The sequence below is a fragment of the Lissotriton vulgaris genome, chromosome 7, assembly GCF_964263255.1.
Source record: "Lissotriton vulgaris chromosome 7, aLisVul1.2, whole genome shotgun sequence".
Taxonomy (NCBI): domain Eukaryota; kingdom Metazoa; phylum Chordata; class Amphibia; order Caudata; family Salamandridae; genus Lissotriton; species Lissotriton vulgaris.
This window is the reverse complement of record NC_141695.1, coordinates 1,479,911,117-1,479,925,393: the sequence shown is the minus strand read 5'-3', so window position 1 is coordinate 1,479,925,393 and position 14,277 is coordinate 1,479,911,117.

Sequence of the window (14,277 nt, the reverse complement as noted above, 5' to 3'; positions counted from 1 at the left end):
AAAAGAGGCAATTGTGCCATCTTTAACCATATTGCCTATAGTTAACATACCTTTTTGCCCCCATGTACCCATAGTATAATCCCAGAATATTGACGAAAGCAGTTCTATAGAGTTACATGGAGTATAGAAATTAATGCGCCCAAGAGAGATAAGCTTCTATATGGACCGCCATCCTTTAAATGCAGCCATCACCAATTTAAATCTGGTTCTTTTATAATAACTGGGTTCTAAAAAACGAAATAGCATTTGCTGAGATTGTGGGCCAAGTAAAAGAGAAAAAATATCAGGGCTCTCAAATATAGGGGGAGTTCCACCAATCGCAAAGTACTTAATATTCTGCATAAGACACGCCAAATAATATAATGCAAAATTTGGAACTCCCCAACCCCCACATAATATTGGTAGTGTCATAAATTTAGAGTCTAGACGCCCTACGTGCCGATTTCCAACCCCATAAAAATCTATCAGCTATAGATTGTAGTTTCCTCTGTTCTAATACAGGTATCTCCAATGGTACTGATCGGAAGTAATATAAAACTTTAGGCAAAATAGACATTTTTAGAACATTGCGTCTCCCAACCAATGACAAATGTAAGCACTCAATTTTCTCAAGTTGATTTCTAATTGATTGTAATAAATAAAGTGGTGTTTGTATGAGTGTGTAGCTTAGTAAATGTAAGTATGATCAATTGTTTGAATAAGTGAGTAGGATGACTGCATAAGTGAATAGGATGTGTGCTGGTGTGTAAGGTCGATGTAGGTGTGTAAGTATATTTAACAGTGTTCTATTGATCTTTGTCAGCATGTGTGAGTGAATCTATAGGTAAGTGTTTAGATGTGTGTGTAGATGTAGGAATCACTGAGTGGGTTTTTAGAAACTTGTAATGGTGTGTCAATGGTTTCAAATATGGTACTCCATAGTGTTGAAAGGTTATACTAGGGTATGATGAGATGTATCATATTGTCTTTTTTTTTGGTTTTCAGGTCACAAATAGAAACAAAAACAAGAGAGCATTCACAGCACAGAAAACAAATAGGAAGAAAAAAGAAGAGAGAAAGGAGAAAAAAGAACAAAAAGAAAAGGAGATTATCGAGTATCAAAACATCGAAAAGAATCATATATCAGACAGTCATAAATATAATATTTGTTCAAGCCAAATCTAAAATGCTTATACATCAATGAAAATGAAAACAGTCCATAACAATTAAAAAAACATAGAACATAAAGCAGTTAGTCCCACTAAAGACTTGAACAGACCCTCCCAAATTAACGTAAACCCCGAGCTTTAGCTAACCCTAGTTCCATTTCATAAACCCCCCCCCCCTCAATAATACCCAAAAATCAATAATTTTAGGACTAAGTACATCACTCCAAGCCCAAGCAATGCATAGCCGAGCAGAGATGATAATAACTGAGACTAAAGGTTTGGATAAATAGCCTGGATCTGATACAGACCCCAATACTATTTCTTTCTCAGTTAATTGGATCACCTTGCCTGATAACCTGCTCAGCAAACATGTGCCATCAAACCAGAATGTAGTTAATAAAGGACACATAACAAACATATGCCTGAGATCAGCAGCATACTCATTACATTTCGGGCAGTATGACTTCAAAGAGACCTAGGAGGTAACCCATTTCGAAACAATTACCTGCGGGGTGTTATATAACATGAACGTGGTGCGATGTTGTTGCAGCTTTAAGTTAATCGAAGAGACGGCAGAGTTTATTGTAGCCATTGAATCAACAACCTCTTCTATATTAATTCCAGTTGCAAACATACGATTGAGTTTGGCTACAATCTGCAATCCGTCATTTCCAATTGCAGACAGGAAGCTCTGATAAGCTTTCCCAATCAGACCCTGAGCAAAGGTTTTAAAGGTAGCCCACAATACATCGGAAGTATGAGGGAGGGCTAACAAGCTCTTCCCTTGTATAAAATAATCCCTGACTTGCAGGTACTTAAAAAATGAATTGTGGATATCCCAAACTCATCTTTTAAAGAGGAGAATGACCTAAAACTACATTCATCATACATCTGCCCTAACCATATTATTCAACACTGTTGCTACATTCTACAAACCAAGTCCGAAAATATGCTCGGGCCTAGGATGGTCCCATAAGAATATAAATTCATGTAAATCTGGCACAGCAAAAGTTTTACAAATATCTTGCCAAATACGATAAATGTGCCCAACTACCTTGAAGCAGATTCTCTTAAAATAGATTGGGTCCGACACATAGTGTAGAAGAAACCCAATGTTTGGACCAAATGCGAGCTGATGCGCAAACCCTAGTTTGACCATGGTGGGTCCCAAAAGTAGACTCAGAATACGATTAAGAAAAGCTGCCCAAAAATAAGTTTTAAAATCGGGGAGTTGGAACCCACCTTGCTCATATGTCAGCTTAATATATCTAAGAGCTCTCCTGGTTCTACGATAGCCCCAACTAAAGCTTCCGATAACTGAGTTTAGCTATTTAAAAAATGACATTGGAACTCTTAAAGGAATTGAACGAAACAAATAAAGAAATTTAAGCAGAACATTCATTTTCATTATGTTGCATCTCCCGATGATCATCAGGGGCAACCTGTGCCACCTCCGCAAATCAGCAGTGATTTGTTTGAGCAGTGGTTCATAGTTCAAGGCCATAAAATGGTCAGTACAGCTACTGAGACAGACATCAAGATACGTAGCAGAGGCAGTGATACCTAGCTGGGGTAGAGCGAGTACAGGTACGTAATTAAGAATAGACTGTGTTTTATTTAGATTGAGCTTATAGCCAGAAAAAGAACCAAAATGTTGTGCCTCATGTGTTATTACAGCTATAGCCACCTCGGACCCAGTAGTAAATACAGCAATGTCGTCTGCATAGGCAGTAATTTTTAACTTCACACCATTAAAAGATACAGGCAAGATAGAGACATTCTGATGGAGATGCCTGATAAACGGCTCAATGTAAAGAGCAAATAGTAAGGGGGAAAGCGGGCACCCCTGGCGCGTGCCCCGCTGTATACTTACTGCCCTGCATGTACAGCCATTAAGTTTAATAACAACAGAAGGATTACGATACAGTTGCTGAACCGCCGAGACAAACCTCCGACTGAGGCCTAATGATAGCAAAGTACACCATAAAAAAACCCAAGCAACTCGGTCGAAGGCCTTCTCGGCTTCCAGCATTAGCATCCCAATCCGCTGACCAAAATGACCTGCAACATCAAAAGCTGCAAATGCAGTGTTTATATGTGCTACTGTGTACCTACCTGGAACAAAACCGTACTGTTCTTCTGAAACCAATAGATGAATAAGTGGGGCAAGGCGAGAAGTGAGAAGCTTGGAAAAAAATTTGGCATCCGCGTTAATAAGGGATATTGGTCGATATAACCCTAGGTCCTCCACAGGTTTGCCCTTTTTGGGGAAAACCACAATATTCGTCCTATTCCAAGAAGGGGGAGTACCCCCTCCCTACAGTATCTCATTATTCAGCTCAAGGAGAACTGGCTTCAACACTCCCCTAAAAGTTTTTTAAAACTCCAGCGGAATGGTGTCTTCACCCACCGCCTTACCACTAGGCGATAGCTACGTTCAATTCCTCGAGGTCAGCATTACTCTCTAAGCCCAGAGTATGAGACACATCCAAATAAGGTAAAGCACTCTCTTGTAAATATTTCCTTGCCATTTGTTGGTTATAGGTTCCAGTTTCCTTATATAAGCAAGTGTAAAAGATCCTAAACTACTCGGCAATATCCTCTGACTTTGTATAGGTAACACAAATCCACACCCTTGATTTTCTTAAAGTGAGAATTAGCCCTCTGATCAGCAAGTTGGTAAGCCAGTACCCTTCCCACCCTCTCTCCATACTGATACTGCTTTGTTCTAAACTTGAAGAAATTGTTGGCAACTTTATCCATCAACCTTCTATGGAGTTTCTCTTTAGCATCAATATTCTGGGCATATTTCTGTTGTCTTGTTCACTCATGTCCTTTGACTCTATTGCACAGGCGTGTTGCTGTTCTAACTCAATGTATTGTCTATCTACATTGACCAACTGAGTACAGTTAAGTCTATTCTGCTTGACTACATACTGGAAAGTAGCCCCTCTCACACTTGATTTTAAACAATCCCATACCAACGCTATGGATGAGTTGTGAAGATTGTTCAGAATATATTCCTTCAAAACCTCTTGCATGTGAGGAACAAAATCAGAATTACTTGGCAGGTGCCAAGGGAACAAAAATTCCCTAGCTTGATCTTGTCTAGATGATCCAAGAATTACAGTAAGCATGATGGGATTATGGTCCGAGGTTACCTTTGGGCATACGACCATTGATACGTTGATCAATAACCCATAGTTAGTCAAAATCATGTCAATCCTGGAGTACTGTTTATGGGGGTGAGAGAAAAAAGTGAACCCTGATGTTGTAGGGAACAATGTCCGCCAGGCATCATCCAGTTGATGGCTATGCAATAGATCTCGTATAGCAGCCCTTACCTGGACCATTCTAGCTCTTTCAAGCGTGTTTGTGGTATCCATTTTTTTTATCTTAGTTGCAATTGAAGTCTCCCATAACAATGAGATCACCCGCCCAATCTAAATGTTCAGAATTCAGGTAAGAGAAAACTTCAGGACAATCAACATTAGGGCCGTAAACCATACATACTGTAACCTTATTTCCAAGAATCAAAAGCTGCGCAATTGCCCACCTGCCCCGACTATCAGCAAGGGTTCGCAGTACAGTTAGTACAGTCTTTCAATAGAGTGATCCCCCTTGTAGATGCTGTCTCTGAAGTACAAACGATTAGATCATAGCCTAGTTGTTTAAAAAAGCTTCTATCTTTATAGGCCAGATATGTTTCAGCCAATCCAACTATTTGGGGCTTAAATCTTTTAAACTCTTCCGCAACCAATCGCCTTTCACGAACCATATTCATCCCACAGATGTTCCAGCTCATAAATGTGACTCTAGACATTACCAAAGTTCTAAAAAGCCAAACTGTACTCTATCCGTAACCACAGACATAATTTTCCGCCCAACAGATGCTTATTACTACTTTCAAATATTTTCTGTGCTACTTTCAAAAAGCCATGACTGTTTAACTCCCCCACCTCCCAACCACCCCCATCTCCCCACCCCATTTCTTGGAAAAGGAGTCACCCCCCTTAAGGCTGGCCTGACCAACAGCAGATGAAAGACGCTACGACCGCCCCTCTCGGAAGGCCCCCAACAAACCCACACACCATACCCCCTCCGTCCACACCCGGTGGATATACCGCACAAAAAACCATAAAACCTTTACTGAAAGTAAAGAAAGATCATTTTTAACTATTGCATAATTACATCCCAAATGACATTTCCTACATCCCAATGTCAAGAGAACAGAAAAGATTGAGCCAGGAAGTTATATTATTCAAGGATTGGGAGTGGTTTGCCAATTAGCCAGTGCTTTTGTAGCCTCCTGCTCACTTGAGAAGAATCATGAGCGACCATCCTTAATAACTTTAAGCCGAGCAGGCTCTTGCAAAAAAACCTGAGAGCAAACAGACTTAAATGAGTCCATGATCATCAATTTTGAGTTGCATTAATACAAGCTGTGACTCCTGTGCAGAAACCACCTTGACCGTATGAGTACTGACTTCCTCCACACCTGTCACCCACTCCTGCAGTTCAGAGACCTCAGCTGTTAATGGTAGACCTCGGTAATAACCTCAGATCGTGCTTTTTAATTTCAATACAGTCCACCCTTGCCTGTTGGTAGTAGGCTTGTGTTTCCACTCTCTGAGCATTTAGAGCCTGCATAATACTAGAGAGTGAAGGCTCATCACCCTCTCCATTTCTTCCATCCAAGTAGTTCTACTCGACATTGCGTCTTGTTCCCGCTTCTTCAGAGCCCAGAGAACCGTGGGGGGTGGAAGAAGATCCAAGCACTGCGGGTGAAGTGTTAAGTCCAGCTAATTGTAAAGATGGAAATGAGGAAATGAGAGGTTGTAAACTATTAAAATAGTTTATTCCAAGTATAGGCAGCAAATCACAGGAGCACATCTAAGCATGAAGAAGTCCAACAGCCAAATGGCAAGAAAACAGTTTAACATGGAGAAGGAGGTTGTTTCACGAGCGATGCACTTTTGAAGAGAAACATTCTCCTCAAAAGTGTGCGCCATGGAACAGCACAACGTAATAAGGTAAAACATTGAGCGCGCCTGAGCGTGCCATAAGCATATTTAAATAAACACACTTACTTGTACATTACATCTTTTCCCTTTTTACAAAGATTAAAATGAAAAAGAAAAAGAAAATAAAAAGATTAAATTAAGAGAGAAAATAGTCTTTAAAACGAGTTGGAAGGGAGCAATTCCTGTGACCCTATTAGAGGAGACAGTAGAAGTGCTGGAACCAACATGAGAATCAACAATAGCATCACAGTGAGGAACAACATTTGATTCTTCAGCAAAATTGGAATTTTGATCTACAAAGTAAGTACAAGGAGCATTAACAAGAGAGTGTTCATCTGAAGCTGCACCTAAAGGAAAAAAAGAGCAAGAAGAAGAATCATTGACATATTTAGCAGTGGAAATCCTCTTTTTGCCTGTTCCTGGAGTAAGCTTGACAATGACACGCTTACTCCACCATCCTTTTCGGTCAAGAAACAAAGAACCCCTGGAAACTGTTAGAACTTGAGTAGGCAAAGAAAAGGTTGACAAACCTTTTTTAACTCTGCTACTAAACTTCACCATAACCCAGTCACCAATATTAAAATGTTGATCTGAAGAAGAGACTTTAGAATTGAAATTCCTCTCTTGAGTTACTTGTTTGGAGGCAACATTTTCCTTAACAACTTCCCTGTCACGACAAGCCAAACAAGATTTGTCTTTAGACTGCAAGTCTTTTATCCAAGATGGGCAAATATTGCCATTTGGATTTCTTTTCCTCAAAAGCCTGAAAGGGGAAATTCCAGTGGTACTATGAGGGGTAACCAAATAAGACCACAATTTGCCCCTTAAAACTTTTTCCACATCCAGATTAGAGGAAAGAGCAGTCTGGATACCTTCCTTAAAAAACGTATTCATCATCTCTATCAGACCATTTGAAGAAGGCGAATATAGAGCTACTCTAAGGTGTTTAATGTCATACGACTTTAAAAATGATTCAACAGAAGAGGAACAGAAATGAGAGCCATTATCACTAACTAATTCCCTAGGAGGACCCTCAGAAAGAAAAATTGTACTCAAAAACTTAATAACTACTGCAGAAGTGGGTTTCTCAGAGAACTCAAAAACACACCACTTTGAATGGTAATCAATCAAGGAAATTATGTAGCGTTTATCAGTTGGCAAAACTTCCCAAGGACCAGAAAAGTCAATGGCCAACTTTTGCCAAGCCTCCTCAGGAATTGGAACTGTATGTAAAGGTAACAGGGGTGTCTTCCAATGCTTGTCCGAAATCAAACATGTGGAACAAGAATCTATCCAATTGGAGACATCCCTATCTAAACCCGGCCACCAAAAATGCTCCTTCAACTTTCTGGAGGTACCACCAATACCTAGGTGTCCTTGATGAGCAGAATCAAAAAGTCTTTTACAAATGCTCACAGGTGGAACACATAAATCACCCCTGAAAATCACGCCATTTACAATTGTGAGTTCTTCAGAAACTTGTGCAAAGACCTTCAAGGAATCAGGGAGTGAACTAATTTTTGGCCAACCAGAAACAATTAAGTTTTTAACACTAACCAGCACCGAATCTTGAGAGCAACTCTTCAACCAATCAGCCTCTGAAATGCAAAAAGGTGAAAGCACTAATTCCTCTATAGATGCTACAATGCATTCAACATCATCAACAGTATCATTTCCCTCATCATCTTTCTCCAAACTCAATCTCGAAAGAGCATCAGCCCTTTAAATATTGCCACCAGATATATGTTTGATGGTGAAATTGTATTCATGTAACTTCGATAATATACGAACAAGCCTGGAGGAAGCCTTGCCTGTTCCATTACCATTGAGAAGATGAAGTAAAGGCTTATGATCACTGAGAAGCGTAAAATGTGATCCCCAGATAAATGTTTTAAATTTCTCAATATCCCAGGAACAGGCAAGGGCCTCTCTTTCGATGGTACTATAATGTGACTCAGCCACATTCAGAGCCCTTGAGGCAAAACCTACAGTATTCTCTTTATAGGTGCTTCTTTGAGTAAGTACCGCACCTAAACCTTTTTGACTAGCGTCAACTGCAATGGTGCATTGTAAACTATGATTAAAAGATGATAAAGCAGGTGCCTCTACAATAACTTTTTTTATCATGTCAAAAGCGTTGTTAGCCTCCTCAGACCAAGTAAATTTCATGTCTTTTTTGAGCAAGGTGCGAAGAGGCTAAACAAACTGAGAATAATTCTGAATGAAACGTGAATAGTACTCAGCAAGAACAAGGAACGATCTAAGGGCGTCCTTGTCTTTTGGAATGACAACATTAGAAATAGCCTTAGTCAAACAAACCTTTCGTTTGATACCATGAGCAGAAATACTGTGACCAAGGTCGTCTAACTCTTTGACCATAAATATACATGTTTTAACACCTAAAGTTATCCCAACTTCCTTAAAGCGAGATAAAACTTTTCTTAAAACTTTGAGATGTTCTGATTTGTCTTTTGAATGTATCAGAACATCGTCCTGATATGCTTGTACATTGGGAATATCATGTAAAATTGTGTCCATAAATTTCTGGAACACACTGGGAGCAGACGCCGGGCCAAAAGGAAGTCGAAGGTATTTGAATGCTCCAAAAGGAGTTATAAATGTGGTTAACTCAGAGGAGGACCTCGAGAGAGGGATCTGATGATACGCACTCTTGAGGTCCAAAAGTCAAAAAATTTTAGATTCTGAAATACCCGCTAACAACTCCTGAATTTTGGGCAATGGATGGCAATCCACAATAATATTCTGATTAAGATAACGCAGGTCTGCACATAAACGAATAGATGAATCTTTTTTCTTAACAACGACGATAGGACTAACCCATAAAGAAGAGTTAGTTGGAACAATGATGCCTTCTGAAACCAATTTGTCCAAAACTTTTTGGAGTTCGTCCCTCACATTCAAAGGAATATACCTTAATTTATGACAAACAGGAATGGCATTAGGTTTAAGTCTGATTAAATGCTCAAAATCTTTAATGTAGCCGACAGAATCTTTGAATACCTCTGGAAATTCAGATATTAAACTATGAACTTCCACGTTTTCCTCATTAGCTACATTAAAAATCGATGTCTCGTTGACCTGAACAGGTGAATCAGAACCAGGGACTAATTTCAATCCCATTTTAGCTAGGTCCTGCCACCCAACAATGAGTTTGCCATTAATTGCGACATAAACCTTTGTTGTAGTGGACCTACCTAAACATTCAGTCTTGGTTACAAAATACCCCAACATATCAATATTATTCCCATTGTAAGCTTTAGGAATGATATCTAGAGGCAACAAAGTTATATTTTTACTCCAGCGTTCGTTAAATAAAATATCAGAAATGAGGGTAACTGGTGCTCCAGAATCTGACATCATGTCCAATTTTACATTGTCAACAATTACATCGCAAGTAGGGTCTTTAACACGTTCAGTGTGATGAGCCACTTCAACTAAATCAATAGATAACATTTTCCTTTCAGAAGGATGTTGGCAACAACTCACATCTTCAACAGAATTAATGTGAACATCATCAAAGGAAGATTGTAAAGAAGACATATCAACATTGGAAACATTTGCATGGGGATTTTCAAATGAGGAAAAAGAAGAAAGATTATTAATTCTAACTGTTTTCCTGTTCCTACAAACTATATTGAAGTGACCAGTCTTACTCCAAAAAGTACACTTTTTTCCTAATGCAGGACAGGTAGGACTGTTACTAAGATGATTCTTTGAACCACATCTAAAACAGTAAGAGTTAACCTTTCTTTGAAAAGGTTTAAATGAAGAATTCTTTCGAAGAACGGCATTAATCTGAACGTCTTTTCCAGGTTGAAGTATACTCCCATCAGTGATGCATCTTGAGGAGACAATTGACCTTTCAACACTCTTTGCCATTTCCAAAACTTAATTTAAAGTTGGATCACGACAACTCAGAATTCTTTCCTGTATTTTTTTGTGATAACAATTGTACACAAATTGATCTCTAAGAACCGTATCCAGATATGCCCCAAAATTACACTCTGCAGGCAAATTTCTCAAAACAGAGATAAAATCCTCAACAGATTCATCTTGTTGTTGCTTCCTTTTCATAAAGTTAAAACGTTCCATCATGACGCTGGGCTGCTCTAAAAAAAAATTATCAAGTCTTAAAATAGCATCTGTAAAAACGTTCCATCCATCTCCATTACCAGGAGGTGGTTCAGAAATTGGAAGATTGTTAAAAATTTCTTTTCCAGCAGTCCCCAAATGACTGTATAAGATGGCCAACTTCCTTTTTGCAGAATACTCATCTGCTCCAATTGCCACTAAGTAATTCTCAAAACTTTTGTGCCATAATTTCCATGCCTCTCTTTGTTTACCTGGAGTAGGCAGGAAATTATTTAAATAAACAAGCTGTTGATTAGTGGCCATGATAACAAATTAGTTCAAATCCTTTGTTAAAAATCTTTCTTTCTTTTTTTAAATAAATGTCGTAAAGTTTTCCAAAATAGTACTCGTTTGTAGGAAATAACAATTGAAATGTGTTGAATACCTTTTAAAATGAGGAAACGCTGATCGTAGGAAATGAAGAAATCAATCGGAAACACTCGCGGTGAAGCCTCACCATGGAAACAGCTCCTCGAGTAAATCAAAGATGGCCGCCGGAGCGTGAATCAACGTGGTGACGTCAGCATGAGTTGACGAAGCAGTACACGTCATTGAAAACTCAACGAATCACCAGCTCCATTGCAGGAAAACCAACAAAAATGAGAAAGTCGGTCAAACTTGAGACCGAAGCAAGCAGGTTTTCGAGACTGAGCAGCTGAAGATGAGGAGATCGAACACGAGGTTCCGATGACAAGCGTTTCTCAAAAGGTAATTTTTGAAAAATGTGTGCAAAAATGGTGAAATGCCGCCAAAAGAATCCTTGTCGCCAAAATGTAAAGATGTAAATGAGGAAATGAGTGGTTGTAAACTATTAAAATAGTTTATTCCAAGTATAGGCAGCAAATCACAGGAGCACATCTAAGCATGAAGAAGTCCAACAGCAAAATGGCAAAAAAACAGTTTAACATGGAGAAGGAGGTTGTTTCACGAGCGATGCACTTTTGAAGAGAAACATTATCCTCAAAAGTGCGCGCCATGGAACAGCACAACGTAATAAGGTAAAACATTGAGCACGCCTGAGCGTGCCATAAGCATATTTAAATAAACACACTTACTTGTACATTACACTAATGTAGACCCCTTAGAATAGAAATGCACCCTATCAGCAGCATTTTGACCAAGACCGAGGCCAGTGGCCGTGTCCGAGGATTTTGCACATTCCATGTTGTGTAAGCATGTATCAGCATCAGTAGGATTACTAATTAATTAATGGACTGCAGAGGTTACACCGGCCATGGTAGCCAGCGAGTCTGAGAGACCTTTCAGTGGAGTGGGAGCCATCGTGTCCCCCTGTGACCCTACAATAGAGAGTCTGGAAACAATAGATTGTACTTCCCCTTTGATGACACTCATTTTCGTAGAGGGCTAACTCCGGGATCGGCCTTAGAAGTGCTTGTTGCACCCTTCACTTACCCGAGTGCGTCGATAATCTGAGCCTTATTGCTAGTCCCCCTCACGGCCTCAACCACCTATCCCAGTCTGACCTGATTTAGGGCCTTTTTCTTTCGGGGTCCTCCCTCCCTCAGGGGTATTACCCCCTGAACTACACACTGCATCATTCTTGTTCCTGAAATTAGCACTGCTCAAACCAAGTGAGGAAGAGTTGATAGGAGAATCCAAACCCTTCCCTGTTTCCACAATGTCGTTTGCCTGCTCCTTGCTGCCTCCAGCTCCATCACCAATACAGTATTTCGGGCAGTTGCCAATAATGCCTGGACTAATCTCCTGCGCAGTTCCATTTGAATGACCAGAAGAGTCTTCGTTATTTGGGCCCTCGATTTGGGGGAAGCTTTCCAAAACAGAGGAGATAGTTCCAGTCTCACCACTGCCAGCCTCAAGTGGAGAAGAACAAGGAAGGGGTCAACAGGGCCCTGATCCGCCGAACATACTCCCACAGGAGAAACATCCGTTCTCGGGATCCCATTACAATCCTCCATGCTCCCCCAACCCTCATTAACTCCAGCATTCAATACTTCAGCCATCTGGGCAAGGGAAACAACAGATTCAGATCCGCAGGACCGGAGAAGTGCTGTAGTCTTCCCTGAGCGTAGTAGTTTAAAAATAGGCATCCCCACCTGAGGATCCGTAAGACAGCTTGAGACACTAGTACCTATTGGGGCTCTCTGAGCCATTGTAACATTGTCTACAGGGAAATCATCTTCAAAACCAATCTGACCTTCCACACCTTCAACTGCTGCGGCCTCGACGAGTTGTCCGTGGTGCTGCCAGCACTCTTTGTTTTTCCTTCAGTATTTCCCTCAGCTGGAATGCAGATCCCAGCGCCCATGTGACACTGCCTCTGCACCTGAACTCCACTCCACCAGTAAGACCGCTGCAACATATTGAAGCAGAAGAGTCCCACAGCGGGAGCCGCGCCGATGTTTAAAGAGGCCCATAGCTGTGAACCACCATGCTTTGCGGGCGGAGCGAATCACACAGCTGGTGTGAGTGAGCCGGCACATCCATCAGGAAGCAGGGTCAGGAGGAGAAAAAGGAGACTGCCGCTGCACACACAAAGGAGACTGCTGCTGTAGCTAACTATAACACCACTAAAACCTATGGTTTTTTCAGTTAATTTCTTAGGTTTTTTAAATGCTAATTCCGAACTATAACATGTTTGAAACCTATGGTTTTTTCAGTGAATTTCAAAGGTTTTTTAAATGCCAATTCCTAACTATAACATGTCTGAAACCTATGGTTTTTTCAGTGAATTTCAAACGTTTTGTAAATGACAATGTTTAAATGCATTAATTGTTTAATATATTATTTTTTACTGATTTACTACTTTGTTTTAACTATTTATTTTTAGATATTTTATTTTTTAAATTACATTATAATTACATTATACATTACATTACAAAATATACTTTCTCGGAATGAATTTCTTTAGTTTAAATACTTTACAAATAGGCAATAGACTTTTAAGTACAGTAGTTACAGTTGTTGCAATGGGCAACACAATTTCAAACACAATGCAACATTGAGCTCCATGGGAATTTCTAGTTAAATGCAATTAGTTACTTTATGGATTACTTTTCTTACCACAGGACTGGATACTAGATTCAGTCCTGCGACATCTCTTGTAAACAGTTGAGTAAAAGCGTTTTGGTTACAGTAGTGATTTTTAAGGAATATTAATGTATTTTAAAAGTTGACACTTCGAAACTTTTTCACATAGAATCACCAATGTTATCCTATGGGAGGAAATTCACTTAGCAGGTTAGGGTTATCATTACTTTTTTTTACTCAGTGGTGGTTCCTGGATCCAGCACTGGTGCATCTCCTGTAAACAGTTGAAAGAATGTGTTTAAGTCATACGGGTGATTTTTAAGAAATATTTGTAGTTTGTGAAAATCGACACTTAGAAACTTTTCTGGTGAAAACCAGACAATGGATTCCTATGGAAGAAAATACAAGTTACTGGTAAGTACGGTTAGAATTACTTTTCAGGATCAGTGCTGGGCTAAAACATGCAGCACTCGGTTCTCTCCTGATAACAGGTGAGTAAAACTGAATTTCTTGTTTGGATGATTTTAGGTGAATATTTTAAAGTTCCAAAACTCCACCTTAGAAGAATTTCCAAGTGAAACCAGTCAATGTTATCCTATGGGAGGAAATTCACTTAGCAGGTTAGTGTTATCATTACTTTTTTTTACTCAGTGGTGGTTCCTGGATCCAGCACTGGTGCATCTCCTGTAAACAGTTGAAAGAATGTGTTTAAGTCATACAGGTGATTTTTAAGAAATATTTGTAGTTTGTGAAAATCGACACTTAGAAACTTTTCTGGTGAAAACCAGACAATGGATTCCTATGGAAGGAAATACAAGTTACTGGTAAGTACGGTTAGAATTACTTTTCAGGATCAGTGCTGGGCTAAAACATGCAGCACTGGGTTCTCTCCTGATAACAGGTGAGTAAAACTGAATTTCTTGTTTGGATGATTTTAGGTGAAT